The sequence below is a fragment of the Mandrillus leucophaeus genome, unplaced genomic scaffold (genome assembly GCF_000951045.1).
Source record: "Mandrillus leucophaeus isolate KB7577 unplaced genomic scaffold, Mleu.le_1.0 Scaffold699, whole genome shotgun sequence".
Lineage (NCBI taxonomy): Eukaryota > Metazoa > Chordata > Mammalia > Primates > Cercopithecidae > Mandrillus > Mandrillus leucophaeus.
Window position 1 is genome coordinate 1,570,784 of NW_012107574.1, and position 16,129 is coordinate 1,586,912.

Below are 16,129 nucleotides of genomic sequence, written 5' to 3' on the forward strand. Positions count from 1 at the left end.
TTTTATGGTTTCCTATTTTGAATAGTGAAAGAATAATTTCATAAACCCTTCTGAAGGAGAGTCTCTTATAAATGCAAATTTTATCTCCTTCATAATCTTTTTGGATCTCTGTGAATTTGCATGGAACAAAAATACATTGCTCAAGTATGCTGTGTTTTAATTTATTAATAAAAACAAAATAGTTGTGAAAGGCATTTGTAGGAAATTGATTTGAAATAGATGTTACCATGGCATATGCATTAGTCTACAACATTAGGAACAATGAACATGGAAAATCAACATTATTTATAGAATTACCAGCTACCTATTACTGTAGAATCTGAAGTCAGGGATATTATAAATATGTAGAGTCATGTCCTAGCATTTACATTTAACCCTTGGTTGTCCAGTATCTAAGTCACTTTATCTTGTTTCCTTGTTATCCTATACATAAATATATGTGTGTAAACACACACACACACACACCTGATCATTGATGTAAAAACAACAGCAACAACAACAAAAACTGGTCACTAATGTATAGAACCCAATTGTGCCTGTAACATAAAAGAACTCAGTAAATGTGAGTTCCCTCTTCCCATCCTAAATCCCTTTTCTTACTTCTTGGGCGTTTTCCTTTCTCTCCTCACTTTTATCAAAGGATAGGTTGGGAATTTAAAAAAAGATGGAACTGGAATAAGCTTATTAGAATGCTTTGCAACACACTGCACAAGGAAATATTGGCAGATGAGTTTGAACATGGGTAAAATAAGTACGAGAATGATTAGTGCCTCTTCTCATTCCAAGATAGTGTCCTCTATTAGCATGGATGCTGGAGATGCAGCTGCACGGAGAGCATAGTCTGATATGCCAGAGGTAGGAGATATTCCAGGGAGGGCCAGCCCTTCAATGCATCAGATCAAATGTTCTCAGCCCGAGGAGGCCAATCCCTCAACTCTAAGGTTAAGTCTAAATAACAGCCACTTCCTCTTTCCCACTAAATACTTATTATGAGTCAGGCCCTTGTCATTTGGGGTGTCAAGCCAATGATAATAATCTTTCAGTTTATATCGAATATCGCTGGGATACCAAAGACTGACCAGAGCACATTCTTTGGTTCTCAATCCCAAGATAGCCTTTATTATATGGTCCAAGACGAATAACTTCCTAACACTATCACTTGATATGTTCACACAGGAACGTTTGCCTCCTGTGAATTGAATCCTAGAAATAAAATCGTGCAGGTATTAGGGTGACGCAGTTACCTGAATCTGGCAGAAGCACTTTTGACACAGCTGACCAATTATGGAACAAGAGGAGGGTAGAGGTTGTGTTCCCTTTTGTCTCTTTTTCAACTACGGAAATTACACTGTGGTAGCAGGATCTCCTTCAAGTCTAGTTTTGATAGACATTCCATCTCCCTTTGCTCATTTTCACTTGCACGTAATCTCAGTTATGTGACACATACCAGAGAGGAGAGTCCTGCTTTTGCCGTTAGGTCTTTTGCAAGTTAACTGAAGAAAAGAATGAATTTTCAGATTGACTGTTACCTCACTAATCATATCTGCCCCCAAGTTAAGCCGTATCTACTTTGCCTTGCTCTGTCTAGACCTGACAGTCTAGACAAGAGTTAATGCTCATTAGCAGGCTGGAGAGGCCCCATGGATCTCCTTTGCCAGATAGTGTGATGTTTTCCTCTTCTGATAGAATTTGGAAAGAGGCTGTGACCACAGGTCAGGGAGGTGGACATGCAACAGGAAGCAGTCCTATTGTCCCCTCACTTGGTAACAATCTCACAGTACAGCAACACATTCAACTCCCAGGATAAAAGCAGGTGTTTTGCTTTAATTAAGACCAACAAAGACTTTTCTGTTCTCAATAGGCTTATATTTTTAGACACTAAGGTAAGGAGGAAGAGAACATTATCCCATTCTGTGCATAAAAATAAAGATTCAGCATGAACTGCATAATTAAGAACTGAAAGGAGGAAATGCAATTCAATTAAAACTGACAGAATAATACACGGAATCAATGGCTTTATTTGGTGCTTAATGATGATACTGTTTTCATTTCATTATACATGAGTCAGAACCAGCTTTGCCTTAGTTTAATTGTATTTTTTACAGAGTAAACCAAAGTATGCAATTTGCAGTAGACTCATCAATTAAAAAGAGGCTGATTTAAGATGATCATAAATTGGTCCCTGAGACTGAAACCAAATTTTTTCCCTTCCAATATATTAACTTATTGGAATGATGAGTAATTTTAGGCAGGGGTGGAGAGAGGCATTGGTGGGGGAGGTGAAGATTAGTGAACAAATATTAAAGACTGATTTCCATGAAAAAAAAATGACAGTAGTGTGTTTTCCAGTGGGAAAATGATATGGTGATGTATTTTTGATCCAGTGAGCTGAACAAAACATGATGGGATTTTGGGCTGGAGAAGCAATGTATAAAATGAATCATGATATTGACACAAAATCAAGTGTAACAGGGAGATACCATTTCCATATGTGGCCTTCTAGCTATATGGATTTTAAAACTGAAACATGAGACCCAAGGAAAGCAGAAAGAAGAGGTTAAATTAGAAGTTATGCTACTCGAGTACTTTGTGGAATTAATGGTGGAATATAGAACATGTTGCTGTGAGGAACATTCACTAAACTTCTCAGACGTCCTGCTCTGTGGGGTACAGACAATTGCTGGTGTTCTGTGAACCCCGCTGAAAACCCGATGTGAATTAGCAGTGAATGACTATGCAGTCGGGGTCTGAGAGATTGGTCACTGCAAAATGTGTCTGACTTACGTCTTCATTCTATTAGTCATGTGGATAAAAGTTTCATATTTTTCATGCTTGACTAAACTTCAAATGTACTGTATGAACAGGTAGATGAAGGTACTCTCATTTACCCATGACAACTCTGTGCTCCTCAAAAGCTGGTAAGTTTGGGCCAGGGAAACAGTAATTTTCCCTTCCTTGTGGGGTCAAGGGGACCACCCTGTCCTCCCTGGGAGACTTGTGCTGGCCACTCAGAACATAGTGATATAGGCTAGATCTTCCCACAGTAAATACATCCTTCTAACTCATTTCTATTTGTTAGTATTAGTGTAATCTTCTTTCTTACTGGGCCATGCTTCTTTGTGACTCTGCCATGCTGACTATGCCATTGATTCCTGTAGAGTGACCTGGAGTGGACAGAGAAAAGCAAAGCTAACAGAAAAGTATATACTCAGGAGTCTCAAAGCGCACAAATGAATAAAACAAGAAGGCCTGTGCTCTGTAGATAGGGGAGACCATCTTAAATTCATAATAACTCATCTGTAAGAACCATTTTTATATCTTCTTAAATATCTAATATTTTCCTTTTTTTGTTGTTTTTACACATTGAAAATAAAATGTCAGTATGCTGATCCGCAGAAAGGTTTTTAGACACTCCCATAGATTATCCCTTAAATACTTGGCTCGTCATTTAATCTGCTAATTATGATCTCCTGATCATAACCAGCTATTTGAGTAAGTATGTACATATATATGTATATAAATTACTTTAAGAAGACCGTAATTAAATTGATATTACTCCTTCCAGGTTCTGGAATTATTGTTGGCAAATTACATAATTTTTATAGGATGATTAGAAACAAGAACTGTCATTTACAAAGCAGATAAAACTATAAAATTAGAGTAAATAAGACATGTACTATGTATGATTCGTATACTAGTTGTGACAGACAAATACTGACCCATTAAGACTCTCATTCATTACAGCCTGTGAATAGCACAGTGCAATTGCTAGATGGCTACACAGGCTAGGGATGTAGTTAATTGGTATGAAGCCATAAGTTACGCTGTCCTTGTTAGGATTCAGACAAATAGCCTTGATAGCCTTGATCTTGTTGCACTCTGACTTAGCTAGCAGAGCAAGTGAGTCACAGATGGAAGACTACATTTGTTTGGAGTTATAGCATTCATTCATTCTTGTATTAATTCTTAGATTCAACAAAAACGTTTCATGCATCTTTTAGGATTCAGACATTATACTAAATGCTACATACTTCTTTTAATAAACACTGTATGGTACTTACTGTGTGCCAGGCATTGACTCATTTAATTCTCATAATTACGCTATGAGGTGTGTTTCCCTCATTTTACAGATGAGGAAACTAAGTCACAGAGGTTGAGTAACTTTCCTAAGATTACACAGCTAGTAACTGGCAGAGCTGAGATTAGAACCCAGGCAGACTGGCTCCAAAGTTCATGTTCTTAACCACAAGACAGACGTAGTCTCTGTCCTCGTGGAATTCACAGTCCAGAGGGAATACAGACAATAAACAGATGAGCAAGAAAGAGACAAAAAATGATGAGCTATGATAAGGCTATAAAAACGATGAGCTGTAACAAGCAAGGTAGTGCAAGATGATGGGTGGCTGCATAGGGTGGTTGGGGAAGTGACATCTACATGGAGGCAGGATTGGTTAGAAGGAGCCAGTCAGGGAGCCCTGAGAGTATCCAGGCCCTGGGAAGGCCTTGAATGCTCAAGAAACTCCACAGAGCTGCAGGGCTACAGCAGGCAGTAATGTGCTTAGTTGCCTCAGGCGCGGGTGGGCCAGGCCAGGAGGACTCTGGGCAAAATGCCTGGAAGAAACTTCATGAGACAGAGAAAATTATTCTCCTGGATGAGATAAAATATTCCTTCAGTATGGGGAGGTTGGGTAAGGATGGGAAATAGATAGAAGGGGAGTAAGAAGGGCAGAGATGTAGGTGGGTTCCAGAGAAAGTCTTAGGAAAGTATTCAACCTCCAAGAATCCAGAAGATACTGAGATTGGGGCAATCTGTTTCTTATATCCTAGGTTAGATGCCCATGGAAGCAATACCTACCTCTCCCACTGGAGTAACTGGCAGCACAGTATATATGGGGTTTTGGATAGTTTCACAGAGACTCTGGTGCCTCAGTACAGCATAGAAACCAAACAGTTCATGGTCCCCGGGAACATACATAGTGGCAAGAACAGCCAGGCTTGAAGGGATAAACAGACAGCAGTAAGGGATGTCTCAGAGGAGACTGTGTGTGGACAAATTGCAAATGCCCTCAGCAATGTCTTACTAGTATGAAGGCTTCCCCTGGCCCCAGGAAGTTAGGTTAACCCCAGGAAAAGCAGAGTTGTTGCTGTTTGCTGGGGATTAACTGCCTGCTACCTCCGCAGGATAGAGGCTCAGAATGGAAAGGGAATAATGGAAAAATAAAGTTGGTCTCTTGCACATGTACATTTATGGATTGAAGTTCCTACCTGCTTCATGTGGAGATATCTTCCAGGTTTGCTAAAAATTCACCTGCAGCACGTATCCACACCCTGGGTTGATTACAAACTCTAGGATGAAAGCCAAGTCATCTGGAGGCAACATGTGTAAGCCTGTGGGAGAGCTGTCTAACAGAAGGGAGCTCGATTCCTAGAAGTCACTGTTGATTCTGGAACTATCAGTGGGCTGTGATGAGGCTGAGTTTGAAAAAGTATAAGAGAATGTGTTAAGCCCTCTGAGCAGGTAAAAACTGGTCTTAAAAAAAAAGGGTGAACAGGTGAAGGTACTCATAGAGGTTTTAAAAAATTGTTAATTTTTAGTAAATTAAGTTATTGATTTCCAGAATAATACCTAGAAAGGAAGAGTTCGGAAAATGATTTTTATGGCTTTTAACTTGGATGGTGATTTTTCTGAATGAACTAATACTCTTTCTGGAGAGGAAAGGGAAATACTATTAATAGCAGCAGCCACTAGAGAGAGAGTACTCTTCTGTAGTCTCTCTAAGAAATACCTATTAAGGTTATAGTGAATTGAATCCCCTCAATGGTGCTTGTTCCTAATTTACCAAGATGTACCTCTCCACATGGTGTGCGTGCATGAACACACACACACACACACACACACAGTGTGTGAGCACACAGGAGGGATACTATGTCTGGAGAGAGATGGGGGAGCAATCTTCACTTCACCGCAAGGCCTTGCATGAACACACACACACACACACACACACACACACACACACACAGTGTGTGAGCACACAGGAGGGATACTATGCCTGGAGAGAGATTGGGGAGCAATCTTCACTTCACCGCAAGGCCTTGCATGAACACACACACACACACACACACACACACACAGTGTGTGAGCACACAGGAGAGATACTGTGCCTGGAGAGAGATTGAGGAACAATCTTCACTTCACTGCAAGGCCAGTGCACAGTCTGAGAGGGAGACGGTTTCTAACACTATCGAAAAAGTAGCTGGGATTACAGGCATGTGCCACCAGGCCCAGCTAATTTTTGTATCTTCAATAGAGATGGGGTTTCACCATGTTGGCCAGGATGGTCTCGATCTCCTGACCTCGTGATCTGCCCACCTCAGCCTCCCAAAGTGCTGGGATTATAGGCATGAGCCTCCACGTCTGGCCAGGGTCATAGAATTTTTTTAGTGAGAGCATTTGAACATTTTTTTTTTTTTTTTTACGAGTAGACAAATTTATTTCAAAAAAATACAAAGCACATGTGACAAAACATTAACATCTGTGATCAGAGTATGAGATCTTTTTAATTTCAGAAGTTGGAGGTAATACAGATTTTGGAGTTGATAAGGCTGGAATGTGACCAGGGGCATCAGTGGTTCAGGTGATGTGAAGGAGAAGGTCATTGGAGGTAAGGAGATCAAAGAACCAACAATCCAGGGTTGGGAGGGGTCATCCATGCATGTATGGAAGGCATGGAAGAAGAAGACAGTCATTAAGGTGCAGATGAAGATGACTCAGTCCTAAAAACTCTCATAATAATAGCTAATGTTTATTCAGTGCTTATCAAGTACCAGGCACTGCACTATGAATTGTATATATCATTGTTACATTCATTTTATAGATGAGAACAATGAGGGTTACAAAGGTTGGTAAACTTTCCCAAGCACCACTGCTAGTGAGTGTCAAGTCTGTTAGTTCTCAGACCCAGACAGCCTGGCCCCAGAGCCTGCATTCTTTACCACTTTTCTCTCAGTATCTCTGAGTGATGTAACTATTGCAAGGGGACAGAGGGCATAGGGTACAGTGTGAACCTTAAAGAAGTGGGAGGTTTTGCAAGGGGAAGAGGAAGAAGTAGTCTTGAACAACTCAGTCTTGGCCTTGAGGCATGAGGAGTGTGAATGACTAATAGTCTCCACTGAAGGTAGCTGCAGATTCTAGACAGCGGTTTCCTCCAGGAGAACACAGGTTCTTCTTAGGGCAAGGAGGTGGAAGGACCCTTCTAAGAAAAGGTGGAGAATATTGAAATACCCCAAGGCCATGCAGGAGGGTGGATGGAGAGACAGGGTGAGGGAGGTAGTCAGCTGCAGAGATTACTGGTGCCCTCTGGCAGCGACATTGGTAAACACCATGGAGGCCCTGAGGAGTTCGTTGCTCTACCTCTATTGAGGCAGCAAGTGGTGAAGCAGTGAGCGTATTTCTTCCTAGAGCTGCAGTGACAAAGTACCACAAGCTGAGTGGCTTACACAGCAGTAATCTGTTGTCTTACAGTTCTGAGGTTGGAATTCCAAGATCAAGGTGTTTGCAGGGTTGGCTCCTTCTGAGGGATGTTCCAAGCCTCTCCTTTGGCTTCTGGATGTTTACTGGTGATCGCTGGCATTCCTTGGGGTGTAGAAGCCTCACCCCAGTCATGCCTTCATCCTCACATGACTTTCTTCCTGAGTGTGTGTGTGTGTCTGTGCACAAGTTTCCCATTTTTATATGAACCCCAGTCATACTGGATTAGGGCCCACCCTAATGACCTCATCTTAACAACTAATTACATCTGTGAGAACCTTGTTTCCAAATAAGGTTGTGTTCTGAGGTTCTGCGGGGTAGAACCTCAACACTGGAATTTTGGGGAGACAATCCAGACTATATAACTGTGGTATTAGGGGTACTGCTCACTCCTGGCCACTCACATTCGATTGGGAATCTGTTCTGAGCACCTGAGCATTCAAGACAATTTCTGGGTGTAGCAGGGAACATACAAATGAATGAAACAAAATCCCTGGCTTCCAGGGCCTGAACTTGGGGGAGGTAAAGGGAATGGCTAAAGTATGACAAACTCAGATGCCTAAAACACAAGTCAGATCTGATTAATGCTGTAAGTGAGATACCATCAGATTATTACATAAATTAAAAAATTAATGAGAAGGAGAGTAGGGCTTCGGACCTAATTTGGTTTATTTTTAAATTTTACAGGTAAGGAATCTAAGTTCTAGAAATGTTAAATGGCCTGCTGCAGGTCTGCCAACTGGAAATCTGCTCTTTCAGTTACACCATGTATATAAACACACACCCAGCCCCATTTTCTATTATGTCAAATGTCTTTGAGATGTATTTTTTAAAAATTATTTTTATATGACTGGTCAGGAAAATGATTACCTAAACTTACGAACATGAAGTAGCAAATAATGTTTAAAAGAAGTCAGAGACATTTCTATCTATGACAGTGACTGAGCTGTTGACTAAATATTGACTATAAATCTTCAACCACCCACTATCCACAGGTGCCAATCTGCCTACAGCTATACACAATTTTTATAATTTGTATTTGATGCCAAAATGCACTGTTAGTTTCTTGCATCCTTAAAAAAAAAAACCATTAGCCACCTTGAACTACTGCAGTCTTCTCCTCCAAACGTCCTTCACCTTCTTAAGTGAGGTCAGAGTAGCCTACCTGGGAGAAATGGCTGGGCTCTATGCAAAGCCCTGGATTCTTCACTGCATTGACAAATAAACTTTGACAATTCCAAATTGTAAAACTACAAGGTTGAACTGGGAGCCACTTGACAACTGTGGGAAACAAAATGTCTGTCCTGAGTTTCCTAGGTGGGTATGGCTGGATTTGGTGGGCACTGTGAAGTGTGGTGTGGAAAGCCTAGGAAAAGAGAAAGAAGGTAAGGGGCAGTTGATCTTCCCCTTTTTTGGTTTATAGTGAGATTTTCCCAAGAAAGTGAAACTATCTTAGAAACATGGCAACAGAGAGTAAGAAGAAGAAATCTGGAATCAATTCAACATTGAATTTCTGATTTACAGTATACAAATGGAAAATAAAACTGGCTTCATTATGGACAACATTTAGGAAATAAGGCCACCGGGTTCAAGAGGGTCTGGTTCTCAGCATCAGAATTCCAGAGCTTGCTGTAGATTTGACCTGGGCAGTCGCCACTGGGGATAAGACTGCCCTCTTGTTCCTGGAAGTGAGGTGCAACAGCCAGACAGTGCACCACCGAGTCTCTGATTTGGGAAGGACAAATATAGTAGGAAAAAAATACCTTGCTTCTTTCCTGGTTCAAAATTTGTGATGAATTATGCACATTTTTACCATAATAATTAAAAAGTTCTTAAAGCTCTTCGTCTATTTCTTATCCATTGTCAAGTAATAGAGTAGCAAATCCTTATTCTAGCCTTTGCTTCCTTCACTCAAGATGCTTCAGTGTGCGATCATGTCAGTGTCTAAAATGTGTTTAATATGTAGCAGAGATATAATGATGAGGAAGGGAGACATAGTCCTTGTCCTCAGCGTAGAGATGGAGATGGATAGTCATGATATAATCGATATAATCTAGAAATACATAATTCCAAGCTGTAACAAGGTGACTGAGGAAGAATGAAGAGAACTGTGAGAGTACAACCTGTCCTCTGTATCCATGGGGATTGGTTCCAGGACTCCCTGTGGATACTTCAACCCCTCAAGTCATTTACAGCCAGCCTGTATCCACAGCTTCTGCATCTGCAGATACCGACTGTATACAAAAGGGGAGCTGATTTAGAGTGGGTAAACAGGGAAGGCTTCCCTGAGGACACGACATCTGTGCTGAGTGCGTAAAGGTGTAGAGGTATTAATAGGCACAGTGTGGAGATGGGAGGTGGAGTGTGACAAAGAAGGTTCCGAACAGAGAACAAGTGCAAAGGAGCAAGGCTGGAGTCGGGGGTGGGGTAGGGCGGGAACAGAAGAACTGAAATAAGGTGACTAGAGCAAGTGGGAGAGAGAGGCAAGAGAGGGGGCTGGAGGTGCGAGCATATCAGGCAAGGGCAGTCACCTTTCTGAGCAGTGGCAAGCTATTACAGTTTTTAAGTGAGGAGCAAAAGATTCAGATGCTAGCATTGTAGGACTCTCCCCACAGCTGCAGTGTGGAAGATCAACAGGAGGAAGGCATGAGAGGAGACTGGAGGACCAGGAGAGAGAGGATGTTGCAGAGTAATGATGAAGATGGAGGAAGGGCACTGGGTCAAGAAATATTGAGGAGGTAGAATAGTTTTAGAATCTGCTTTTTCCACCTGACATATTGCAGATCTCTTTTTATTTATTTTTAAATTTTTGCCTGTTTTCATTTTTTATTGGATTGTTACGTTTTCTTTTTCATTTGTATTTTTTTATTTCATTTTAAGTTCCAGGATACACGTATGGGATATGCAGGTTTGTAAAAATGTGGAATGCTTCACGAATTTGCGTGTCACCTTTGCACAGGGGCCATGCTAATCTTCTCTGTATCATTCCAATTTTAGTATATATGTGCTGCTGAAGCGAGCACTGTGGGTCTCTCTCTACATTTGAAAAACGTTGATCTCCGTAATCAGGTCTCTATGATAGTTCCTTGTATGGATTAACTATTACATATTCAGTAATCTCCTGATGGATTTTTTTTTTCAATTGCAAATGACTCTGCAAATTGTATCATGTATTAATTGTCTGATTGTTCCCTTAATGGATATTTTATATTAGTTGCCAAACCAACTCTCAGAAACATACTAGTTTATTCTCTCACTAATAGCGCATAAGACTTCCATTGTCTATCCCCTTTTGAACCCCAGTGTATTGTCAGTCATTTTAATTTTAGCTGGCAAATAGGTAAACATGATTCAATATTTTAACTTGCATTCTTCTGATTACTCATGAGACTGGCCATCTTTTCATGTGTTTACTGATCATTTATATTTGTTATTTTGTAGATTATCTCTTTCTTTTGCCTATTTATGTCTCAGGATATTCTTTTCCCTGTTGATGAAACATAACTTTTTTGTAACCCTTTGTCATATGTACGTAGCAAAAGTGTTTGCTAGATTTTTGTTCGCCTTTTAATCTTCTTGACAGGGTTTCCTATTCTACTTTGTTCTGCTTTTACCATATATATATTTCTTTTCACTTCTAAGTAGCGTCTGTCATCTGTCAGTGGTTTTCTTTATGGTTCTAGTTTTGTTGACATATTCAAAAGGCCTTCCTCACTGCAAGGCTAGAAAAAGGTTTTCCAATGCTTTATTTTCTATTATGAATTTACTTGGAATTCAGTGTGAGGAGTAAGGGAGGGATACTTATTTATTTAGCAAGCACCTAGGCAATTGTCCTAATACCTTTTCTTGAATAACCATTATTTCCTTCCCTATTAGAAATGCCATCTTTTTTATTTACCAAATCCCCAGATACATTTGAGCTCAATTCTGAACTCTGTATTCTGTTTTTGATCTCTCATCCTGTGCCAGATTCACGCTGTTTTAATTACTGTTATTTTGTAACACAGTTTTTATATCTGGCAGTGCAGTTTTATCCACATTATTCTTCTTTGTCAAATCTTCCTGGTTATTTTTAAATATTTATTCTTCAAAATGGATTTTAGAATTATTTTCCCAACTTACACAAAAATATCCTGTCACAAGTTTGGTAGGACTTAAATTACATTTATACGTTTGCTTTACTCTAGCATTCTGGGTCATTATAAGTTTTTTCAAATAGTGACTGAAGTAATTTAATTTGCAATCAAGTAAAATTTGGCATATATTGTGACCTATCTTTCTGAAATATATGAGCAACTGACAAGCTGTATATTATGTAATTCACTAAATCACTGTATGGTTCTAGATGATTTATTCATTCCACAAATATTTACTGAGCTAAGCATATGCTGGGTGCTGTTTTGAGTACTGGGATACATGGTGAATGGGCAGGATCCCTGTTCTCATATTCCAGAGGGGAGAAGCAGTGGAGCTTGCCTTTGACAACAGATGGGGTGGGGGTAAGGGTGGGAAGGCCACAGTGACTGCAGACAAGTCTTTCCAAAAATACTTGCTTGGAAAAGAAGAAAGGAAATTGAGTGGCAGTTGGTCATGGGGGCAAGGAAGGTTTTTGTTTTGTTTTTAAAATGACAGTCACTGGAGCATATTTATGTGCTGCAAAATGATCACCAGAAAGAGAGAAAATAAATATACAGAAGAGAAAGGAGATGCTTGCAGGATCCAGCTCCTTGAAGGTGAAAGTAGGTGGAATGTACTCCACAAGTGGCATGTTAGCTTTTGATAGAAGGAGCAAATTAATAATAGAAATTTCAGAAAGAGTGGGCCCAGATACAAGCAGATTAGTGTTTATATCACTACAGAAAGTAAAGAGGTGTCTTTGCATGGGCAATAACCACATTTATACCACTATACCAATTATTCATCCATTTCAGCAAAAATGGGGATGTTTTATTCCAGTGTTAAGCTTAGACGTCATAACTTCTTTGTTGGAAACTGAATTTTGTAGGGCGGAAAGCAGTGCTTAAAACAATGTCTGGGACACATATGACACTTAATATTTATTGAATAAGTACACAAATTCATCTTATATTGCTGAATGGAATTTTCATACTGTCTAGGTGATGATATATCTCCTGTACAGAACTGTCCTGATTCTTAGTACTTCCATGTCAGTATGTAATGTTTGTGTAACTTCACCATATGCTATAGTAGAAAAGGCATTGAACTTGGAGACAGAAGGCTTGGATTCAATCATCTGCCTTGCCAGTTTGTAGTTACTTAAAGCTGGGGAAGTTACTTAGCTTCTCTGGGTTTTACTTTTCTCATCGTAAAATGAGCCAGTTGGGATAAATCAGTGTTTTTCAATCCTTTTAAACTGTTGGATATTTTCTTTGCATGAAAGGTTTTCTGGAGCCTACTATGTAAAGCAGGTAATCGAGGACTCCGCAGACTTAAGTAGAGATGTGAGAAGGGGAGCCCCACCCATCCTGCAGCAGTGTCCTTGAGCCTGTCTCAACCCTGCCTTCATTTTGCTGAATGGAGCTTCTCAGAGCAGAATTTACAGAACTCATAAGATGAGCTCTAAGGGCTTTGAGAATTGCATAAACTATGGCGTGTTCTACCTGATGTGATTTTAATCATCCTGTGAACTAAAGAGTGCATGGTACTATTATGTCTGTTTCACAGATGGGAAAACAAGGTTCAGAGTTTATCATTGGCTGTAATTTCTTGCCTAGTAGATGGAGGAGCAGAGATGAGAGCCCCAGTCCTTTTGTTGCCATCAAATGATTTCCCTCATCTGGCTTTCTGTTGATTCAGTGAAGACTCTGACTAAAATACCTGAAAGAATTTCTAACTTGTATTACTGTTCACATCCACACGCATGTCATAAAATCACTTAAAACTGTTTGCCTAAATGTTTTTCCACACCTGAATTAGCTAAGTTACAGAACCTTTAATCAAATTGTGAAAAATAATGAGCTGTGAGGAATCATTATAATTTCTCAACAGAAATCTCTAAAATGCAAATCAAATGAATTGGCTGAGTACTTAAATCCGTTTAATTTTGAAATTAGTTTCATTTTTGAAATAATCTTCAGATTGAGACAGATGAGGCATGCAGTCCTACTTATTGTGAGCCGTGGTAAAATAAGAAATCAGTTTTAACCCAAATGCATATTAAGAAATTAAAAGTTAAGACTAAACATTGAGTTGGGAGGGATTGACAATTGGGGTTGCCTCATCAGATAAGGGCCGTCACTCCAGATTAACTGTCGTTCCCCTAGTATGTGCTCTACTCTTATGTTTGAGTTTCTACATGCTGATCTTTCTCTTGGAATACTCTTCTTGGCCAGATAAAAATATTACTCATTCATCAAGGCTCATTTCATAAACTGCTTTCTCTGTTTAGCTCACTCATCCTCATGGCGCCTCCTCCTTCCTGGACAGAATTAATCTCCTTCCCCTGTGAACTCCCCTAGAACTTTGCACTGTAGGTATAGCACTCTTTACACTGCCATATAGCTAGATCTAAAATCTGTCCTCCTTGCCAGGTTTTAATTTCTGCAAGGGCAGAGAACATTAAATATTGTAAGGGGTTTTTCCCCCACTATAAAAGTAACATACACTCAGTGAGACAAAATTGGGGAAAATGCAACAGAATTTAAAATGAAAAAGAGTCATTTCACTTATCCATTGCCCCTATACCGTCAGTGCTTAGAATTTGAAATAATTCATCTAATGTTTCCTCCACCATGGACAAGCATTGAGTTTAATTGGGTAGACATTGTTGATTTCGAAGCACTAGAAGACTGTAAATCTCTCTGTCTCTGTATGACTCTTGATGTACAGTGTAGTTGGCTGGCAGACATATAATGATGTCTGTGTATACACATATAATTCTGTAGATATTTAGAATAAAGAAGGGGTTTGCTTAAAGTATGGTCAAGCTTGTTTGGAAAGTATTTCATGAAGGCCCTTCACTCTGGAAATCACATGCGTCCTTATCGCAAAATTTAGCAGACTTTAATGAATTCCAGCTGTTTTGTCAAGTGAGAAGTGGTTATTTATTGAATTAAGCAAACTGACACATATCCCAAATGGTGAAAACATGCTCCTGTAGGTCCTCACAGTTAATGGTCTGAGGGTAATCAGGAACGAGTACCATGTTGCCTTGACAGATCCATCATTGCACTGAAGAACATGTTGCTTCAACTTTGAGTTCAGACCCTGGCAATTGTCTGCCTCTGGCTTCTCACTCTTCTTCCATTCTCTACTTCTTTTGGTAGGACTGACAGTCTGTGCTGTGGTAAGAAAGCTGGGCTCCAGAACTGCAGTCTGAGAGGTGTGCTTGGCGTCAGGACCACACTGTTGGTCATTGGCATCAGTTCACTCTAATGAACATGAACAATGGCATGGAAGCTGTTTTATTTGTGAAGGTTGAATAGATGTATGGATGAAAATAGATCACTAATACCGGAGTTCCTGGCTGACAAAAATTGAGATAGTACCAAATTACTCACCCACAGGATACTATTAATTTAGGCACTTTCATATTTATAACTTTTTTTTTTAAAGTATAAGAGTTATAACAGTTCCTTGTAGAAACTTTGTAAAATGTAGAAATGGATAAAAACGTAAATCAAAATCAACTATATACCTGCCACACAGAAATATTGACTCAACATTTTCATATAGTTTACTTTCAATCTATTTCTCTTAATATACAGATACATGAGATCATATTGTATATAAATATTCTATCCTTTTTTCATTTAGCTTTTGATATTTACATTTTGAGATAGATCACTTTAAGTAAATATTGAAACATTTTAAAAGCTTAACATTCTGTCAAAAGAATGAAATAAAATTAACCATTCTTCTACTGTTCAATAGCTAGGCTGGTTTCATTCTTTTCAGTACTAGATATAAAATTTCAAAGAATATATTTCTATGTAAATTATTGTCCTAATTTTAATTATTTCCTTATGGTAAATATGTATCACAGGAATTATTACACCAAAGGGTGTCTTAATTTGTTTGGGCTTCTACAACAAAATATCCCAAATGGGTGGCTCATCAACAACAGAAATTTATTTCTCATAGTTCTGGAGGCTGGAAAGTCCAAAGTCACATCATAGGCATACTCAGTTTCTTGTTCATAGACAGTGCCTTCTCCATGAGACCTCAAATGAAAGGAGTGGGGAGAGTGTCTCTCTCAGGCCTTTTTGAAAAAGGGCAGTAATCCCTGCGTGACCTTATAAAAGGGCCTAATCAATTGCCAAGTCAACTGCCAAAGGCCCCACCTGCAAACATCTTCACCTTGGTGATTAGCTCTTCACATACGAATTTTGAGGAAACACAAACATTCAGACCATAGCAAAGGATAGGAAGTGTCTAAGAGTCTGTATTTGTTGATAAATTTCTGACCAGAGAAGTTAGAGACATTTACCCTTCTATAAGTAATTGTTGCAGTATGTCCTCAAAAAATATTTGAAATGTTTGCTATTTTGGTAGGTATAAAGCATACCTTATTTTTTAAAGATTACACTCAATTAGTAGTGAAGTTAATTTTTTTTACATATTAATCCACTTGCATTTTCT

General features: G+C 39.3%; 1 protein-coding gene across 2 annotated transcripts in view; it reads right to left on the reverse strand.

Annotated features, from left to right (window-relative positions):
* CDH20 (cadherin 20, type 2) overlaps positions 1–16,129 on the reverse strand; it is a 221,817-nt gene that overhangs the window by 148,081 nt on the left and 57,607 nt on the right. The window lies entirely within an intron of this gene.